We start from the raw sequence: 11,619 nt of genomic DNA, 5'->3' as shown, positions 1-11,619 counted from the left end.
AGTACTAAAGCAATAATCCCTTTCGAATTCTGAGTACTAAAGGAATCCCTTTCGAATTCTTGAGTTACTAAAGCAATAATCCCTTTCGAATTCTTGAGTACTAAAGGAATCCCTTTCGAATTCTTGAGTACTAAAGCAATAATCCCTTTCGAATTCTTGAGTACTAAAGCAATAATCCCTTTCGAATTCTTGAGTACTAAAGCAATAATCCCTTTCGAATTCTTGAGTACTAAAGCAATAATCCCTTTCGAATTCTTGAGTACTAAAGCAATAATCCCTTTCGAATTCTGAGTACTAAAGGAATCCCTTTCGAATTCTTGAGTACTAAAGCAATAATCCCTTTCGAATTCTTGAGTACTAAAGGAATCACTTTCGAATTCTTGAGTACTAAAGGAATTTTAAAGGAATCCCTTTCGAATTCTTGAGTACTAAAGGAATTTTAAAGGAATCCCTTTCGAATTCTTGAGTACTAAAGCAATAATCCCTTTCGAATTCTTGAGTACTAAAGCAATAATCCCTTTCGAATTCTTGAGTACTAAAGCAATAATCCCTTTCGAATTCTTGAGTACTAAAGCAATAATCCCTTTCGAATTCCTGAGTACTAAAGGAATCCCTTTCGAATTCTTGAGTACTAAAGCAATAATCCCTTTCGAATTCTTGAGTACTAAAGGAATCTCTTTCGAATTCTTGAGTACTGAAGCAGTCGTGCAGAACTTGAACGTGTTATTAGTATCTGCATTCCTTCAAGCCATTTCATGGCCACCCGAGTATAACATTTGCTTAGCAATTGAAAGCGCAATGTGAGTATTGCATATTCATCAGGCTTGAGAGTTCGTCAATTATGTTTGTGATATAAATGTATTGATTTGGGCGAAGATTACCAGCATTTCATCCACTTGTAGTTTTAACCGATGTGAAGATGCCAGAGAGTTCTAAATCAATCAATCTTGTAATTTTATTCCAGTAGTATTTGCGTGTTTTATAAGGAATAATTTCATGGCCCACTTTATTAATTTTCTTTTGACTAGATTTTTTTGTTTGTTTATGTTTATGAAATAAATTTATTGATTTGGGCATTGCCTACCAGCATTTCTTCCACTTGTAGTTTTAACCGACGTCAGGATGCCAGAGAGTTCTAAATAAATCACTCAATCTTGTAGTTTTATTTCAGTTGTATTTGCGTGTTTGAATAAGAAATAATTTCATGACCCACTTTACTAATTTTCTTTGACTAGATTGTTTTGTTTGTTTTAATTATATTTATGAAATAAATGTATTGATTTGGACAAAGATTACCAGCATTTAATCTACCAGAGATTGCTAAATCAATCAATCAATCTTGCAGTTTTATTCCAGTAGTATTTGCGTGTTTTATGACCTATTTGATTGCATACTTTATTAATTTTCTTGGTATTGTTTTGTTTTGTTTTTCATCTGATTGATATTTTGAATAATAGGTTATTGATGGCATAGCTTACAGTGTCAGATGTTCCATCATGTTATAATCCGAGTGAGTTTTAAGATTTGGATAAAAGACCAGTTTAAGCATCATAGGTTGTAGCTGAGAAAGATCTATGTCAAGTATTCATCACCAAGATAATCGTGTATAAATATTTTAGTTAAAAAAACTAATTAGGTACCTTGACCTTCTCGTCATTTCTTATATATAATATGGTCCTTTGTGAGATGAACGTTGGTATAAAGGGATACGCCTCTCTCTCTCTCTCTCTCTCCTCTCTCTCTCTCTCTCTCCTCTCTCTCTATATATATATATATATATATATAATGTCTTTACATCATCAGTTAGTCCTCTTGATGGTGTCGTAGAGACGAAACCGGTCAGGATACACTCTTTCATTTTACTTTTTGATTTATTTTGCATATGAGCATCTCTCTCTCTCTCTCTCTCTCTCTCTCTCTCTCTATATATATATATATATATATATATGCGTAAAAATCACAGGAAAACAAGAATATACCCGCCACTAGAAATGACCCTTTTTTAGCAGGTGTCTAACGAGCTTTCGGACTCCGCCTACGCACCACCCTGAGTCAAGCCCAGGTAGCGGGTAAGGGGAGTGTCATTGTTCTCTAAATCTCTATATGTATGTTCGTACTTTTGCTTTCCCATATAAAATGTAAGAAACCTCTCTCAATAAATCAGTCCTCTGAGGAAGTATCACGAAACTAGTCAGGACTCAAGTGTATATTCTGTATTTTCATTTTCCCTGTGGTTCTTCTGCATATATATATATATATATATATATATATAATGTCTTTACATCATCAGTTAGTCCTCTTGATGGTGTCGTAGAGACGAAACCGTCAGGATACACTCTTTCATTTTACTTTTTGGTTTATTTTGCATATGAGCATCTCCTCTCTCTCTCTCTCTCTCTCTCTCTCCTCTCTCTCTCTCTCTCTCTCTCTTGTGGGTGTAACGTGAAGAGAGATAGCTAGTATCATTGCACATTGCAGAAACAATTTCACACAATATTTATTCGAATATCGAAACCTATCCACTCATGTCCCCTTTTCTTGGTAGAGTGTTCCTCTCAATTAGCTAATGCGTCATACGAAAAAAATGAAGTTATTTTCATTGAAAATCGTGTCGCACGGATTACATTCCGATAAATTAGAGGATATAAATTTTTTTTAAATTGCCCAAAGTGGTTACGAGATTAGTCATGTTCATTTAATAGATTCGTAACCGTATACGATGTATCAGTGTATTTTTTTTTTTACTGGAATTTATTATAGAGAATGTTTTACGCTTATAGAACAAAACTTTTAGTTCGAAAACTTGAATGTCTTTGCTTTACCGTAATGTTGTGTAATGCAAAAATTTTTATTTTACATTGTTATTGTTATAAGCAAATGGTAACATCGTGAAGAAGTCAATTCTTTAAGAAATAAAATCATTCAAATGTTTCTTAATATAATATCCGAAGACTGGCTGAAACATTTCCAAAAAATAGATAAATTCTATCTTAAAGAATGTTCATATGCTACGTCAAACCGAAATCTTTTATAATTTGTAAATCAGTACTAGAGGCTTGCACTGGTCATATTGGTTTTTCGCTAATTTTTCATGGCCGGATGCCTTACCTGCCGCCAACCCTCCCCATTTACCCGGGCTTGGGACCGGCACCAAGTGGGAAAACATGAAGACGAAGAAGTAGTACCAGAGGCTTGCACACACACACACACACACACAGATTGCCCGGACAGTATTAGTGAAGATTACCATAATCAACCAATAGTATATTGTTTATTTATTCCACTGCTTTATAAGCTAGATCAATTTGGAATCTGCATTATTATTATTATTAATATTATTATTATTAATTGCTAAGCTACAACTGTAGTTGGAAAAGCAGAATGCTATAAGCCCAGGGGCTTCAACAGGGAAAATAGATTCATGAAGTTGAATTTTGTCAAGAAATATATCGATTATTCTGCTGAAGTTTTGACTATTACTTTCTCGTTTAGTGTATAAAAATTACAAACGTTCTTACACTGTCTTGGGTTAGAGTTCTCTTACTTGAGGGTACACTCGGGCACACCTTATTCTATCTAATTTCTCTTCCTCTTGTTTTGTTGAATTATATAAAGTTTATATATGAAATATTTATTTTAATGTTGTTACTGTTCTTAAAATAATTTATTTTTCCTTGTTTCCTTTCCGCACTGGGATATTTTCCCTGTTGGGGCCCCTGGGCTTATAGCAGCCCGCTTTTCCAATTAGGGTTGTAGCTTAGCAATTAATAATAATAATAATAATAATAATAATAATAATATGACTATCAGCCATAGCCCCTAAGTAGGAAATATTTATTTTAATGTTACTGTTCTTAAAGTATTTTATTTTTCCTTGTTGCTTTTCCTCACTGGGCTATTATCCATGTTGGGGCCCCTGGGCTTATAGCATCCTGCTTTTCCAATTAGGGTTGTAGCTTATCAATTAATAATAATAATAATAATAATAATAATAATAATAATATGACTATCAGCCATAGCCCCCAAACAGGCTTAAAGGAATGTTTCCCTCAACCGCCGCAGATGCTTTGACGTATATTTTAGCAAATGACACGAAACGTCAGAGAACTAGAATAATATTTATAAATATTCACAGCGGGATTTTCATGGTTGTCAGTAGATTGTTTGCTTATATTGACGGCTATTGTTTAAGTCGCACTGACAGTTGAGGTAAAGCCTGTCGTGGCTTGGATGGTGGGAATGTAGGACTTCATACAGTTAACGTTTTTGTATTGTAATGAGTTCGTTTCTGAGGTATTTTTTTTTTCAATTCCTTCTTGGATGGATGTTGTCGTTTATTTTGGTCTGCCTGTTTGTGGTAAAAACATTATTTATGTGCCTGCTTAAGGTAAAAAAGATCTGCTTGTGGTAAGAAAAAAAAAATTGCCTGCTTGTGGTAAAAAAATATTCTACCTGCTTTTGGAAAAAATATTTTTTTTCTGCCTGCCTAAGGTGAAATATAATTTTTTTCAGCCTGCTTTGGGTAAAAATTTTTCCTGCCTGCTTGTGGTAGATTTTTTTTTGTTTTGCCTGCTTGTGGTAAAAATTTTTTTTTACCTGCTTGTGGAAAAAAAGTTTTTTTTTTGCCTGCTTGTGGTAAAATATGATTTCTTCTGCCTACTTGGGGTAAGATTTTTTTCCTGTCTGCTTGTGGTAAAATAAAAAAAAATTTGCCTGCTTGAGGTAAAAAAAATTATTTTTTTTTCTGTCAGCTTGTGGTAAAAAAAAAATTTCTACCTGCACGCGGTAAGAAAAAAATATTTTCTGCCTGCTTGTGGTTAAAAAAAATTTATTTTCTACCTGCTTGTGGTAAAAGAAAAATTCTGCCTGCTTTTGGAAAAGTCATATCTTCATTTCATCTTGTACTTACATAACATTTCTCTTCACGCGTTTAAGGAATGCAAAGTGAAATTTCTATATAGGATATCGTGTTAATCTGTTGCTAAGATTCAGGATGCTCATTTCCGTTTCCTTATTGGTAACATTTGCTGCTGGGCGTTACTCAAGACTCGTCACGATCCAGAGGTAATGTCTCTTAAAGATAGAAAGTGAGAAAGAACAGTGATAGACTTGACAGCTCTCCGTCAGATGGCCTTGCCCTCGACTCTGGAACCGGATGGGGAGAGACTAGGATGCCTCTGTTCAATTATTATTATTATTATTATTATTATTATTATTATTAGGGCATCAGCCACCCGCTGAGATACTACCGCTAGAGAGTTATGCGGTCCTTTGACTGGCCAGACAGTACTATATTGGATCCTTCTCTCTGGTTACTGTTCACTGTCTCTTTGCCTACACATACACTGAATAGTCTGGCATATTCTTTACAGATTCTCCTCTGTCCTCGTATCACTAGGCTAATTTCCCTGTTGGAGCCCGTGGGCTTATAGCATCCTGCTTTTCCAACTATGTTTGTAGCTTATTATTATTATTATTATTATTATCATTATTATTACTTGCTAAGCTACAACCCTAGTTGGTAAAGCAGGATGCTATAAGCCCAAGGGCCCCAACAGGGAAAAGAGTTCAGTGAGGAAAAGAAATTAGGAAATAGGCCACTCGAAGTTTAAGAATAACAAGATTAAAATAAGTTTTCATTTATAAACTATAAAAACTTCAAAATAACAAGAGGAATAGGATAGAATAGTGTGCCCGATTGTACCCTCAAGAAAGAGAATTCGACCCCAAAAGACTGTGGAAAACCATGGTACAGAGGCTATGGCACTACCCAAGACCAGAGAACAATAGTCTGATTTTGGGGTGTCCTTGCTTGCCATAGCTGGAGAGTCTCTTCTACCCTTAGCAACGAATTAGGTATTATGTACCTAGCTGTTAGTCGAATGTTGCGTGTCGCTGTATGAAATGGAAGAGGGGGATCGGGGCAATTATATAAAGAGCGAAGAAAACTAGACATTTCTGTACATCTAAAAATTGCATAATGTCAAAACCTCAGGGCCCCAAAGAGGAGCAAACCTCATCACATAGGTTTGAAGCCATTTATAAGATTCTCTCTCTCTCTCTCTCTCTCTCTCTCTCTCTCTCTCTCTCTCTCTCTCTCTCTCTCTCTCTCTCTCTCTGTCAGTATGATTTAACATCAAAATATACACCTGTAGATTGTCAAGAGCTAATCTCTCTCTCTCTCTCTCTCTCTCTCTCTCTCTCTCTCTAGTCATTCTTACCATCGTATATTTAAATGAGAAATTCTAATAACTGCTGAATTATGGATAAGTTCCCTGTATAACAAACTTGCAAACTTTTCCTACATATACATCTAAGCAGCTATATATGGTGCAGATAGCTCAAGTTTTAATTTCTAAATAACTTAGCATGTTTTAGATAGACGGGAAAATAGATAGATAGTTCATATAATTGGCATATCCTAACTTGTGTGTAACAAGTAGCATAGTTATTATTATTATTATTATTATTATTATTAATAGCCAATCTACAACCCTAGTTGGAAAAGCAAGATGCTATAAGCCCAAGTGCTCCAACAGGGAAAAATAGCCTAGTGAGGAAAGGAAATAAGGAAATAAATAAATGATGAGAACAAATTAGCAATAAATCATTCTACAAACAGTAACAACGTCAAAACAGATATGTCATATATAAACTATTAAAAGACTTATGTCAGCCTGTTCAACATAAAAACATTTGCTGCAAGTGTGAACTTTTGAAGTTCTACTGATTCAACTACCCGATTAGGAAGATCATTAATAATCTATGGAAATATATATATATATATATATATATAATATATATCTATATATATATATATATATATATATACATATATATATATATATATTATATATATATATATACTGTATATATATATACATATATAAATATATATATATATATATATATACATATATGAATATATATATATATATATATATAATATACTCAATGTCCCCTGCGTGGGAACATCCGGTAGAGCACGGAGTGAATCGTGCTCTGATGCTGTTCTATGTAGATTAAATATATTATTCAAATGGCAATCTTACCTCTTGCGTTATTACATCGGGCGGTATTCCGGTGCATGTTTTGGCAATGATGTCATTTTCTGATAGGAGACCGAAGCCTTCCGCACGGTGCTTTGCGGTCTCTCTCTCTCTCTCTCTCTCTCTCTCTCTCAGTATGATTTAACGTCTGAAAAAACTGTAGATTGTTAAGAGCTAATCTCTCTCTCTCTCTCTCTCTCTCTCTCTCTCTTCCGTCAGTATGATTTAACATCTGAAAAAACTGTAGATTGTCAAGAGCTAATCTCTCTCTCTCTCTCTCTCTCTCTCTCTCTCTCTCTCTCCAGTATGATTTAACATCAAAAGGAAAACCTATAGATTGTCTAAGAGCTATTCTCTCTCTCTCTCTCTCTCTCTCTCTCTCTCTCTCTCTCTCTCTCGGATGCGCGCTCACATATACTGCATCTGTAGATGAGTCAAACAGCGGAAGACAGGTTCCCCATCCATTATCTAACGAATCATTTTAAAACTCTACATTTATTTTAGATTTCAAGAAAATAGAGGGTTATTTTAAGGGTTAAACAAGGTATTGTAGAGCGGTTTTGTATATTTTTTTTGAGTTACAATCAAACAATAATATAAAAAGCAAGAGAAGTTCTTTTATCAAGAAAATAAAGGGTTATTTTAAGGGTTGCACAAGGTATTGTAGAGCGTTTTTGTATATTTTTTTGAGTTACAATCAAACCATAATATAAAAAGCAAGAGAAGTTCTTCTATGAAGAAAATAAAGGGTTATTTTAAGTTTGAAATAAGCTATTGGGGAGCGTCTTTGTATATTTGACAGCGTTACAAACAAACAATAATATGAAAAGCAAGAGAAGTTCTTCTACCATACGTTTTACCTCCCAAGCGATGGAACAGGAAATAACTCCAGAGTTTTTTTTTCCTACTGCATCCGTCTTAAGGGAGATGGGTTGCTCAGGAGATTGGAATGACCATTCAGTCTGGAAATCTTTTTTGTTAAGGGAACGGAAATTGTTATATTTGTCATTGCCACATGGATGAGCGTTCCAAGCGAACGAAACTTGACGGTAATGATGAGAGATTAGCAACCAACCCTTCCGCCTCGCAGGTGTCGTGTTTCTAAATGTGCTGGGTGTCATTGTGTAGATTACGGAGTAATTGTCTACTACTTAAAGTCGATTGTTCTTATCGTTCAGCTTATGATGAGGATATGCACGAAGAGACGACTGCAGTTTTGATTATTCGCACACTTAATTTTGATATAGAGTAGATATATTTTAATTGTAGTGGTCTGTTGGTAACGTCCTTGTCTGGTGATTGCCTGACTGGGGTTCGAGTCCCTTTCAAACTTGTTAATTCCTTTAGTCGCTGCAACCTCATTAGCCTTGTGAGCTAAGGATGTGGGGGGGGGGGGTGTTTGGGGAGTTATAGGTCTATCTGTTGAGTCATCTGCAGCCATTGCCTGGGTCTCCCTGGTGCCAGACTGGTTTCGAGTCCCGCTCAAACTCGTTAATTCCTTTAGTCGCTGCAACCCCATTAATCTTGTGAGCTATGGATGGGGGTTTTGGGGAGCCTACAGTTCTATCTGCTAAGTAATCAGCAGCCATTGCCTGGGCATCCCTGGTCCTGGCATTGGTGGAGAGGGGCTTAGGCGCTGATCTATATATATATATATATATATATATATGGTCAGTCTAGGGCATTATCCTGCTTGATATGGCAATGTCACTGTCCCTTGCATATGTCATTCATGAGCGACCTTTAAACCTCTGGGGATCCGGAGTGTACCTCTCGGTGTATCCCCTCTGGCCAGGGTATGACTACTCCCTTTCCCCCCTGAATCTGTGTGCATATCTGTCTAATTTACACGTAATTTTTGACGTCCCTAGAATTTAGAACACTGTATTCAATGGTACATGCTATTGACATTGTAACCTATTATTACGCATTCTTAAATTTCATCTATTACACAGTGAGTATTTTGTAATCAAATTTTTAATCCCTTTTGGTATTATTTGATTGCATGTAACGACAGTTTTGAAATATTTGAAATACGGTGTTTTTGCCAGGTATTGTAGCATGTGGTTCTTGTGTACAATATTATATATTCACCAATTTTTTTTTTTTTTTTTTTTTTTTTTTTGACATACAGTATGCTGTCATGACCTTATAGATTTTTTCCTTGTCTTATCACATGCAATGTTTATCTCTTTACTTGGTTTTTTCCCGTCTATTAACTATTACTAGGTATATTTTACAACTATTGTATTCCTATTATATTCCTCTTTATGAAGTTTTGATTTGTTTTCTTATTATATTTTTCAGTCGAAATATTTTCTTTTCCATGGAGTTGTGTATATACAGTATATAAATATATATATATATATATATATATATATATTTTTTTTTTTTTGTGTATATATATATATATATATATATATATATAATTGCATATTTTCTATTTAGAAATAGGGTTCTTTACTGAAAAATTAATTAAAGCACAGATGTAAACTTGTTAAGTCTTGAATCCATGTTATACATATGCGCATACATAATCTACACACACAAACACACACACACACACACACATATATATATATATATATATATATATATATATATATATATATATATGTATGTATGTATAATTGTGTGTTTTCTCCATTTGTTAATATTAAGTAAGCAAGTAGACGCCATACAACAAATGAAGGAGAAAATATTCTTTTCTTTGCACAGCTTTGACCACTGTACCATTGTTCGTTGCAATGCAAGTGCGAAGTGCTAATAAGGTCAAGTGATATGTTTGTGTCAGAGCGAGCGAGCGGCTGTCATACTTCAACGGGAGGTGCTTTGTTTTAAGTCGTGAATAAAAAAAAAAGGAATTTTATCTCTCTCTCTCTCTCTCTCTCTCTCTCTCTCTCTCTCTCTCAGCACAAGACTTGTTTTTCTTATTGTTTTGATTTGGCGCATTGTTAACTTTCCTATGTAGTCTCTCTCTCTCTCTCTCTCTCTCTCTCTCTCTCTCTCTCTCAGCACAAAATTTGCTTTTATTATGGGTTTGGTTTTGCTCGTTAACTTTCTTAAGCATTTGTCATGTCTATCTCTCTCTCTCTCTCTCTCTCTCTCTCTCTCTCTCTCTCTCTCTCTCTCTCAGCACAAATTTGCAATTTTTATTGGTTTTGGTTTGCGCATTGTTGACTCTGTTACGTAGTTGACATGTCTACTAACCTTGTCACCTCTTTCTCTCTCTGTCTCTGTCTCTCTCTCTCTCTCTCTCTCTCTGCACAAATTTTGCTATTATTTTTTTGTGTATTGTTAACTTTTCTACGTATTTGCCAAGTCTACAATCCTGGACTCTCTCTCTCTCTCTCTCTCTCTCTCTCTCTCTCTCTCTCTCTCAGCACGAGATTTGCTTTTCTTATTGGCTGGGTTTTAAGCGCGTTAACTTTCTTACCTAGTTGTCATCTCTCTCTCTCTCTCTCTCTCTGCACAAGATTTGCTTTTCTTATTGGGTATGTCTTGCGTGTTAACTTGCTTCACGTATTTGTCTTGTCTACTCTCTCTCTCTCTCTCTCTCTCTCTCTCTCTCTCTCTCTCTCTCTCTCTCTCTCTCTCTCTCTGCCACAACATACCTTGCGTTGGGCGTGACCGCTTATCCCCCACCTTCCAAGCTTGTCCCAGCGTTCATTCTAACTGTGATTTTGTATTCCTTACGCATGGGCGTTTTCTATATTAAAAAAGGCTAAGTTTTAGCTTTTGAGTGATCGTGGAGTCCCTTCAATGCGTATTTTTGCAACTTGTATATTATAAATACAGTAACCTAGGTTATGAAATATTACAGCAACTTAGATTTAGAACAATACAGTAACCTAGATTTAGAACAATACAGTAACTTAGATTATAAAATAATACAGCAACCTAGGTTATAAAAAGATAGAGCAAGCTAGGTTTTTAAAAATGATACAGCAACCCAGGTTTAAAAAATACAAAAAACTTAGGTTTTAAAAATAAATACAGAAACTTAGTTTTTAAAAAAAATACAGCTGTTTAAAAAGATACTCTTATATAACTTTTAAAAAATACTGCATCCTAGGTTTAATAAAGATAAGCAACCCAGCTTTAAGAATACAACCTTGGTTTTAAAAAAAAATACAACAGCCTAGGTTTAATAAATACAGCAACCTAGGTTTTACACGCAGTCTTGCATCATGTTATGGACAGTATCGAATATGGTGCTTATGACTAGTAAATTTCTGATTACTTCGCATATTATTTAACATGCACTACCATTTGCTGTTTTTTTTTCCTGAGAGAGAGAGAGAGAGAGAGAGAGAGAGAGAGAGAGAGAGAGAGGTCCTGATGTTTGCATTATAAGGACTAACCCTTTTCACAAGATTTTTTACAATCTTCATTTAGTATTGTAACATTGCTAAGTCCTATAGTTTCTCTACTAGGATTTTAAATAATTTTTATAATTGTCTGCCAATCTCAGACAATACTCCACTTTTTTCCTCGTAATAATTCATTGTTGTTCAATGTATTACTGAACAACAATTCTAAACTAAGTCTATGAACACTTTAATGATTA

The sequence above is a fragment of the Palaemon carinicauda genome, chromosome 4 (genome assembly GCF_036898095.1).
Source record: "Palaemon carinicauda isolate YSFRI2023 chromosome 4, ASM3689809v2, whole genome shotgun sequence".
Classification (NCBI taxonomy): Eukaryota; Metazoa; Arthropoda; class Malacostraca; order Decapoda; family Palaemonidae; genus Palaemon; species Palaemon carinicauda.
Note: the sequence above shows the minus strand (reverse complement) of the source record.